The following is a 9,714-nucleotide window of genomic DNA, read 5'->3' on the forward strand; positions in this document are numbered from 1 at the left end:
AATGAAAGCTTATGGAAAAAGTTAGAAAGTGTAAGAAAATACCCCAATATGAATTTAATTAAATCAAACAAAATGAAAAAAAATTGCAACTTGGGATTTTAAAATTCTAAATAGAAATAAACAATTGCCCAAAGATGTGACAGAATTTCAGAAAGAAACTGAATTTAAAGATAAAAATTTTTCCAAAATGACAAAAAAAAATAGTTTCCTGGAACCTAGAGATGCAAAATATTTAAGTGGACAGAAAAGGCAGGAACAAAAGAAATAGAAACGAAGGAATACAACTAAAACTCAGAAACATGAATAACATCAGATTTTTTATAAAGGTTCCTCTGCTAATTTCATTAAAACATTTTTGTTAACTCTTGGATCAATGACAATAACAACAAAACCAGAAAATGAATTATAGTATTTTTAAAAGTGATTTTTAAAATCACTATATGTCAAAATTTACAAGATAATATTAAGATAGTAATGAGGAAAGTCACAACTTTAAGAAGTTATGCAATAAAGGAAAATAAGTGAACTAAATGGCTCAATTCATAAATATAGATAAAGAAAAAATCCATGAAATAATGTAGAATAAAGTAATAAAAAGTATGTTTATGCATTATTAAGAAAACAGGACTAATCAAGCATAGAAGACTAATTTGAAATACCATATGTAAAGCATTTGGATATTTACATGAAATCTGAGTATCTTTAAAATAAATGATTTACTAAAATTGACCCCACTAAAAATTGAAAGTATAAATTCATAATTTTAATAGATTACAGTTATTGAATAAGTGTCCCCATAAAAAATGTACTGGGTCCAGACGATTTCATAGGAATAATCTTTGTAACACTCAAAAGACATAATTTAAATGGTACTTAAATTCTTCAAAGCATAGAAAAAGAAAATCTTCCACATTCTTTTTATGCAATAGCTGTAACAATCACACTTAAAAGTAAAAAGATTGGAAAATATCAGCAATTTTTGGCTGACTTTATTCATAAAGGCATGTGGACGTAGGGACTGATGTGAAACATGATGTTGAGGGGAAAAAGCCTTAGCAGGCACCTCAGTGTGTATAGGAACCAGCTGATGAGCTCTCAGGACAGTCCTTGCCTCCTGAACATCAGTCCCAGCTCACTTACAAACAAGTCTACCTTAGTGCTGGGACCTGGGTAAGCCCTCTTTTCATCTTATTCCTGCCATTATTTTAGAGCAAACTATAGAAAACACATTTTCATTTCAACATAAACAAATGTAAAACAAATCATAAATCTCAATATATATTCTACCTGCTTCCCCAATCCCAGTTCAATCCCACATAGGACGCCCTTGCTGCCAGTTTTGTATATTCTGCTGTCTTTGTGTATCTTCCACATCATTCTGCATCTTTATATAAACTTCCATTGTATTTATGTGTACATGTGCTTGTATATCCTTGTAAACTTTTGCACAAATAGGAGCATAGTATAATTCCATGTGACAACTTGCTCTCCCAAATGATTGTATAACACAGACCCTGCCCATTTATGTACATGCAGACTTCACTCATTCTTTTTAACAGTGGCATCATATTCAATATTATCTACATTCCATGATTTAACTAGTTTTCTATTAATGGATATTGATGTTTTATCAGAGGTTTTTTGTTGTTGTTATATTTTTGGGTATTTTGTTCAGTAGAGACAATGCCATAAGCCAGGTTTGTTGGCACATAACTTTATTTCCAGTTATTTGGGAGGCTGGAACAGGAGGGTCCCAAGTTTGAGGCTTGCAAGACCTTGTCTCAAAATAAAAACTGGTGGGGATATAGCTTACTATTAGGGTGCTTGTCTTGTAAGCATGAGCCCTGAGTTAGACTCCCCAGTTCCACAAAAAAATAAGAAATTAAAGCTGTGGAATAGAGTCTTGTATATACACATTTGCATACATTGGGGAATATAGCTTCAATTTAAATTCACAGAACTGATTTTTAAATAAACCAAAACAGGAAGGCAAATCAGGAATTGAACACAATGCAAATGTCTCCCTTTAGAGTTGATAAAATAAATAGGAGTCAGTAAATAATTTCATAAGACTCCCTAGCTTGTCAAAACTGGCTCATTTGACTTTGGACAAGGCACAGATTTACAATGGCAAAGAATCCATCTCCCACTTATTTCATTATCTTGTTTAATTTGAAAAGCTTAAGCAAATAAAAGCAGGTCATCCTGCATTGTATAAATCATCTAACTGAAAAGAAAGTGTGTAAAAGGACACCTGAGGAGTTTCAGATAAGCTAGTTTTAAACCCACCTGAGGCTGAACTCCAGACCATGCATGTGGCTATTCCCTCCTTGGGGAGCTGCAGCTCACTTCACTCACTGCCCTGAGAGTGACCTGCCTCTGACAAGTGTGGAAAGAGGAAGGGAAAACAACTGCCCAGTGGAGAAACTGGACCTACTTTGACAAGGTGATCAAGCTCATTCTCACATGTGATGAGCCATGTTAACTGCACGTGTCCTCCGTATAAATGATGATAATATTGCTAGTACTCCTTTCTTACCCAAAATTCATAATTATAGACTAATCATTACACACATTATGTGTCATAAAATATTGTAGAACTGGGGCTCCCTTCCCTGGGTATGACCCACATTGGTTGCTTTACACTTCGTTGTCAAGGACCTTTGCGATTTTATAGTAAAAACAAGGAAGGACTCCAGCAGTTTCTGACTTTAGTGGGTAGTGGAAGCTGATATTTACCTATTTATAAATTGACCAGTAGGAGGCTTCAATGACTCTTTCATTCCAAGTCTGAAAATCTGCAATGGCTTTTGCCTTTTAAAGAACAAATCATACCTACATTCAAGGTGTGCAATTTTTCTTACAACTGAAAATGACTGGTGTTCAACAGATGGTAGTACTTCACTCACATTCTGACTCTGACACAAAATGCTGTGTTTCCTAAGACATCGTATCCATGCTATTCTCATGTGTGGGGCTGAGAGGAAGGGAACTTTTGTTATCATTTCTCCATAAGGTCCTCATCACCTTTCTTCTCAGAAACCCTGGAAAACAGGAGACAGTGGGTTGAAATATTCAAAGTGGTGAAGGACAAACCTGTCAGCCAGGAATCCTATGGTCAGCCCCAGTGTCCTTCCACAGCAGGCAGCAGTGAAGCCATTCCAAGAAGTCTCACTCCTTTCAAGTTCCTGCATCAAAATTCCTTAAACTGGATGACTTTTTAAAGAGTTGTTGATTTCTCAAAGTTCTGGGTTCTGAGAAGTCTGACAATCCAAGATCAAGGTGCCAGGAGATTAGGTGTGTGCAGAGGGCCTGCTTTCTCCATGTAACATAGGGCCTTATTACTGTGCCCTCATATGATGGAGAAGGAAGGACTGAACCCATTTCTTCAAGCCCACTCCTTTCTTCATTTCTTTCCTTCCTTCCTTCCTTAAAATTCCTTATGGTCCAGATTACTGAAACCAGGACTTAATACATGCTGGGAATCAGCTGAGCCACAGAAGTTCTTCTCCAGCACTTTTATTTGAGAAAGGGTCACTAAATTATCAAGACTGGTCTCAGACTTGCACTTCCCCTGTCTCAGTCTTCACAGTAGCTACAATGACAGGCCTGTACCATCAGGTCTGGCTTAATGTGTGTGCACACACACATGTGCATATGTGGTGTGTGGTGCTGGAGATCCATCCAGTGCCTCATGCATGTAAAACAGTGCTATTTTCTAAAGGTATCATCTGTCTATGGTGACAGAGCCTTAAGGACTAACCACATCCTGATGGCCCAGATTCTCAATGCATTAGGGTTAAAGTTTCAGCTGGAGTTTTGGAGGGATTCACACTTCAAACCATAGCACCAGATAAACAGGAGTCACCACTAGAGGTGCCCTGCATGTAGGGAGTTCTTCCAATTGAACTGAAGAACATTAGACTGGAACTCATAGTTAGATGGACACAGGAAGAGCTCTGGTAAAGGCAAATTCATAATGCCTATAAAGGACAGGATTGCTTTTGTTTTCTATATGATTTAAGAGACATATAGCAAAAACTCCAACTATCAGTCCATGTTTTTGGAAACACAGTGCATTCACATGTACCTCTGTGGGAGCAGTAACTGAGGGGGGATGGGTTAGAGCTTCACAGGAGGAGCACTTGCAATCTTAGTGAATTTATGACACTTTAAGTTTACATAAAAGCAAGGTGTCACTCTCCTATGTTAAATGGGACCCCGTTAGAATCACAAAGAAATAGCTACAATACACAACAGAAGTGAAAGTGATGGGAAATCACAAGTCTTACTATGAAAATCAGCTAAGTGGGAAATATAAACTTACAAGAAATGAGGGCCAAAAGGAACTATAAGATCACAGGAAACAACAAAATGACAGAAGGCCATCCTCCCTCATCAGGGCATGCTTTAAGAGAAAATTCATGAAACACTCCAATCCAAAGACAAGGAATGCCAGAAGGAACACAAAACAGGATCTACTGTGTATAAGAACTAACTGAAGCATATCCAGTACTGACAGGATCTGGGTAGCATTTTCTAAACAGAGAGAATAGCAAGAACAAAGGTCCTGGGCGTAAAGGAGCACAGTAGGATGGAAGTCCAAGAAGGCTTGAATGTGTGACCACATTGATGGACCTGGAGTAAAGGGAAAGCCAGGCCTTGGTCAGATGAAGGGCAAATTAGAACCAGGGTGTTATGGTGAACCTTTAGCAGATGAGGAAACAGGCTCAGAGAAGTTTAGCCATCCTGCTAAGTTCCTTCTCTCACATGCTGGTTCTAAAGTCCTCACTCCCACAGAACACTGTACCTGGGTCAGACTGACACATATGGATCTCCTAGGTAACTATTTAAGGGATGGTTGTAGGAGACGTAAACATTCAGACAGGCCAATTTATCATAAGTAGTAACTGGGTCCAGGGCCCCATCAAGAACATCACAGACTCCCTGCACACCTTCTCATTACCAGAGGATTTCTCTAAGTCACTTCATCAGGAAAGTGTTTTGACTATCTTAAATTCAACCTGAGTCTGCCTCTCATAAGATCTTTCTACTTTGTGGGTGAGGAAAGGTCCAATGCCCCAGGCAACAACCTGAACCTGGGTGGGAGGCCAAACAACTTTAAAGTGAATGTGTCAACTCTTGATCTGTCTTCATGATCAGATGAGTACTGCAGCCCAGGATCACAGGTTAGAGTTGACTTCACAGAGGGTCAACTAACAGAACATAGAACTTGAGAACAAATAATAGGTCTTTACGTATTAAGTCTTTGGGATTATGTTTGTTCTGTGTGCTGACACCACAGCACATGCATGCTTTCATCAAATCTATCACAGAAAATTCTTAAATCAAGCACTTGATACTTGAATTCAATACACCTGTAGGACATCCTTCCAATAGGACCTTATTTTTCTGACCACACAAAAACAAAAAGCTCAGCTATCAAACTGATCAACAGGCCACCTGTTCTTATCACAGTAAATAAAAAAATAAATAAGAGATAATCAAACTAAAACAAAAGTATACAATAATGTTTGAATTACTTAGAGTGTGAGTAAACCAAACATTCTATGAACTAAATCATCAGTAGAATAAAGTATAGCAAGAATTTAGTCATCAGTGGTAAGATAAATGGGCATGATAAAAAATATACAATGTAAACAATTCTGTGGGCTTCCATTAATCAAAAAATATGGGGTTTGAAAATAGATGGATTCACTGTTCAACTGTGCCAGACAACAGAAAAACAAACTCAAGGGAATTACAAACTCAAATTCAAATCATTACCAAAACAGATAGTAATAAAAAATTTAAGGAAATATGATGGATGAGAAAGTAAGTAAATGAACATTAAGCAATTAAAATAATTAAAAACAACTTTGACAATGAAATAAAGGAATAAAAAAGGACACAAGCAGACTTCCAACTCCCTGTTCCACCTATAAGAAGATTGGAAGTTGTCCACCCTAGTAACAAGTCAAACACTGAACTAAGCTAGAATGAACTACTCTTCTTACATCCATGAGAATATTGAGATCTTAGTGCAAACTGTTTGCCAAATAATGGTCAGGACAAGGACTAGGGATATAGCTAGTGGTAGATTTTGTGCTCAGCAAAACCAAGGTCCTGGGTAAACTCAAGAAAGACAAATTGATACAGAATTACAACTGATCAGTTCCATAATCAATAAGAAACCCCTTGTTGGGGTTTCTACAGGAGTAATACACCCCAAAGTGTAATGAACAAATTGCTGGAGTCTCAAATGTGACAAGTCCAAAAGTTAAAATCTTCAGGATACTCACTCTAAAGGGAGGTCCCATACCTTTGCAGGTCATCTTCAGGGACTACCAGTTCCTCAGAGTGGAGTGTGGAGAAAAACCTCTTATGCTGCTTGCAGAACAGGGTGAATAACTATTTTCAAATACTCCTAGAAAATCATTTGCTTCTCAATGAGGTCTGCCATCATGAAAAAGTATTTGAACTGACCCCACCTGCCTGAGTTTAATCAGGGAAACACCAACCTGACAAAGGAAATGCCACTCCAGTCCTTTCTTCCTTCCTGTCCCACCTGAAGGACAAGCAAAACATAGAAGCTCTTGTAAAAGACAAACTTGGGGACACAGGTTCACTAAATGCACATGACTTCATCACAGCAATGAACAGTGTCTCCCATGGTCCCAAAACTTACAACCACATCACTAAATACCTCTCTGCCTGAAGTAACTGACCTGTAAGACACTGCCAGTGTCAGAGCCAGACACAGGTAAGGAAGAGATGTCAGCATGATCAAACCAGAAAATTAAAACAACTATTATTCCTATTGTAAAGACGCTAAAGAAAAAAGCAGACAACATGAGAACAGATAGTTAATGTAAGTAGTGAGATACATATTCCAAGAAAAAGCAGAAGGAAATATTAGACATCAAAACCAAAACAGAAATGAAGAATGTCTTTGCAGGGATTGTTAAGATCAGACATGAATAAAGGAAGTTATATGAAGCTTAAGGATGTATCAAAACTACTCATGAGGCTGGCACAGAAGGATCATAACTCAGATAGGCAACTAAGCAAGATCTTGTTACAAAATAAAAATAAATGAAGGGGCCATAGTTGTAGCTCAGTGTAAGAGTGGCGCTGAGGTTCAGGCCCGGTAGCACACACAATAGCAAAAGAAACAGCCTGCTGAGATAGGAATCTGCAACTCACTAAAGGACCTAAAAAAACAAAAGTGATGACACTGAATCCTGGTGAACAGTTGGAGATACCATGTAATTTTATGTCCTGTTGGGACTGTAAAATGGTACAGTCCTTGGAAAAGAAGGGGTAGTATCTTGGTAAATTAAACATGAACCGGCATAGGCCTCAGCCACATTCCTGGATGTTCATCCCAGAGAAATGGAAATAGATTTATGCAAAAGCCTGTGCATGAACCAAGGTGCAGAGCCATGTGTCTTTAGGCCCAGCAATCAGGAGGCTGGACTTGGAGGATTGCTTGACCCAGATGTTGAAGACCAACCTGGACAAATAACTCAGTGAGAAAAAAAGCACACCTGAATACAAATGCATACAGCAGTTTTCTTCATAAGTACCCCCAAACAGGAAACAACCCCAAAATACTTGAATGTGTGAGCAGGCAACAAAGTGGTGCCTCCAGGCTACAGAACATTATTAAGCAACAAGAAAGAAGAACCACAAGAAGCAACTTGTGTAGCAAATTGCACTGGGTGAAAAGAGCCAATTCCAGAAACTGGACAGATGATGTGGCTCCATTTATAGAATGTGCTTGAAAGGACAAAATTATACTACATTTCCAAGAGGTTGTGGGAAGGACAAGAGGCAGTCTGACACTGAAGGTACAAGCAGGAGCTTTCCATATGTTAGTGTGCAGTGGGTCCACTCTGGTGGTCAACACTCATACTCACATATCATGGAACAGCATGATTTGCACCCAGACACCTAGAACATGGAACATGGTGAAATCTGAATGAGGCCATCTGGACTGTTCTGAGATCAACTTTCTGGTTGTGATGTTACACTGCCCTTGTACAAGATATTACCACTGGGGGAACTGCGTGTAAAGTACCTACCACCTGGTTTATTTCTAACAAATGAATGTGAATTGATATCACCTCAAAATAAAAAGTTTAAAAATATACAGTGTCATTATAAAATATTGAAAAACACATTTTCAGAGCAATTACAGATTTTTGGCCATAAAAATTGAAATGAGCGATTCTATTCCATCTTGTGTTTCCTAAAACTTTTTTAGGATGAATGAATTTGTTTTATTGATGACATAAGAGTATAGATTAGAAGAGAAATTCAAATACAAATACATGTAAACAACAAAACTCAAACTTAATTAATATCTTTCTAAAGATAACTTTAACAACAAATTTTATTTCTATGTGCTAGAAATAAACAGTCAAAGGTTAACAATTTAGTCTCTCACAGGTATTCCAAGATTGAAGCTGCCCCAATTAAAGATAGTGGGGGTAACAAAATCTCTAGTACACTACAAAAGCAGTACTAACAGGAAAATTCACTGCATTGAGCTCATTCAATAAAAGAATAAAAAAGTCAACCAGTAAATGACCTAACATAACATCTCACAGTCTTAGAAAAAGAGATCAACACCAACAGTAGGAGACCAGAAACAATTAAAATCAGAATTAAAATCAATGAAAGTAGAAACAAAAGAAATAATTGAAAAAATAGAAAATACAAAAAGTTGGTTCTTTGAAAATAATAAACAAAATTGATGAACCCTAAGCCACACTAAAAAAGAGAAGGAGAAAGAAAACTGAAATTACTAAAATTCATGATAAAAAGGAAAATATCATGATGAACACTATTGAAATACAAAACATACTTTGAAGATATTTTGAAAATCTATAATCTCACAAAATAGAAAATCTCAAAGACATTGACAAATTTATAGACTTATGATCTACCCAAACTTAATCAAGAGGACATACACAATTTTAACAGATCAATTTCAAGCAATGAAATAGAAGATGCCATCAAAAGCCTACGAATCAAGGAAAGCCCAGGACCAGACAAATTCTCACCTGAGTTCTACAAGACCTTCATGGAAGAAATTATACCAATATTCCTAAAAGTATTCCATGAAATAAGAAAGGAGGATACCCTTCAAAACTCATTCTATGAAGCCAGTATCTCCCTGATACCAAAACCAGGCAAAGACACATCAAGGAAAGAAAACTTCAGACCTATAAACCTGATGAACATAGATGCAAAAATACTTAACAAAATTCTGGCAAATTGCATACAGAAACATATTTAAAAGATAGTGCACCATGATTAAATAAGGTTCATCCCAGGGATGCAGGGTTGGTTCAACATATGGAAATAAATAAATGTAATTTGCAAATCAATAGACATAAAAACAAGAATCATATGATCATCTCAATAGATGCAGAAAAGTCATTTGACAAAATGCAACACCCTTCAAGTTCAAAACACTAGAAAATCTAGGGATAGTAGGAAAGTACCTCAACATCGTGAAGGCTATCTATGCTAACCCAAGGCCGACATCATTCTAAATGGAGAAAAATTGAAAGCATTCCCTCCAAAAACTGGAACAAGACAGGGATGCCTTCTTTCACCACTTCTATACAACATTGTCCTTGAAACTATAGCCAGAGCAATTAGACAAACTGAAGGAATTAAAGGGATATGAATAAGAAAAAA

The sequence above is a fragment of the Sciurus carolinensis genome, assembly GCF_902686445.1.
Source record: "Sciurus carolinensis chromosome 14 unlocalized genomic scaffold, mSciCar1.2 SUPER_4_x, whole genome shotgun sequence".
In the NCBI taxonomy this organism is placed as follows: domain Eukaryota; kingdom Metazoa; phylum Chordata; class Mammalia; order Rodentia; family Sciuridae; genus Sciurus; species Sciurus carolinensis.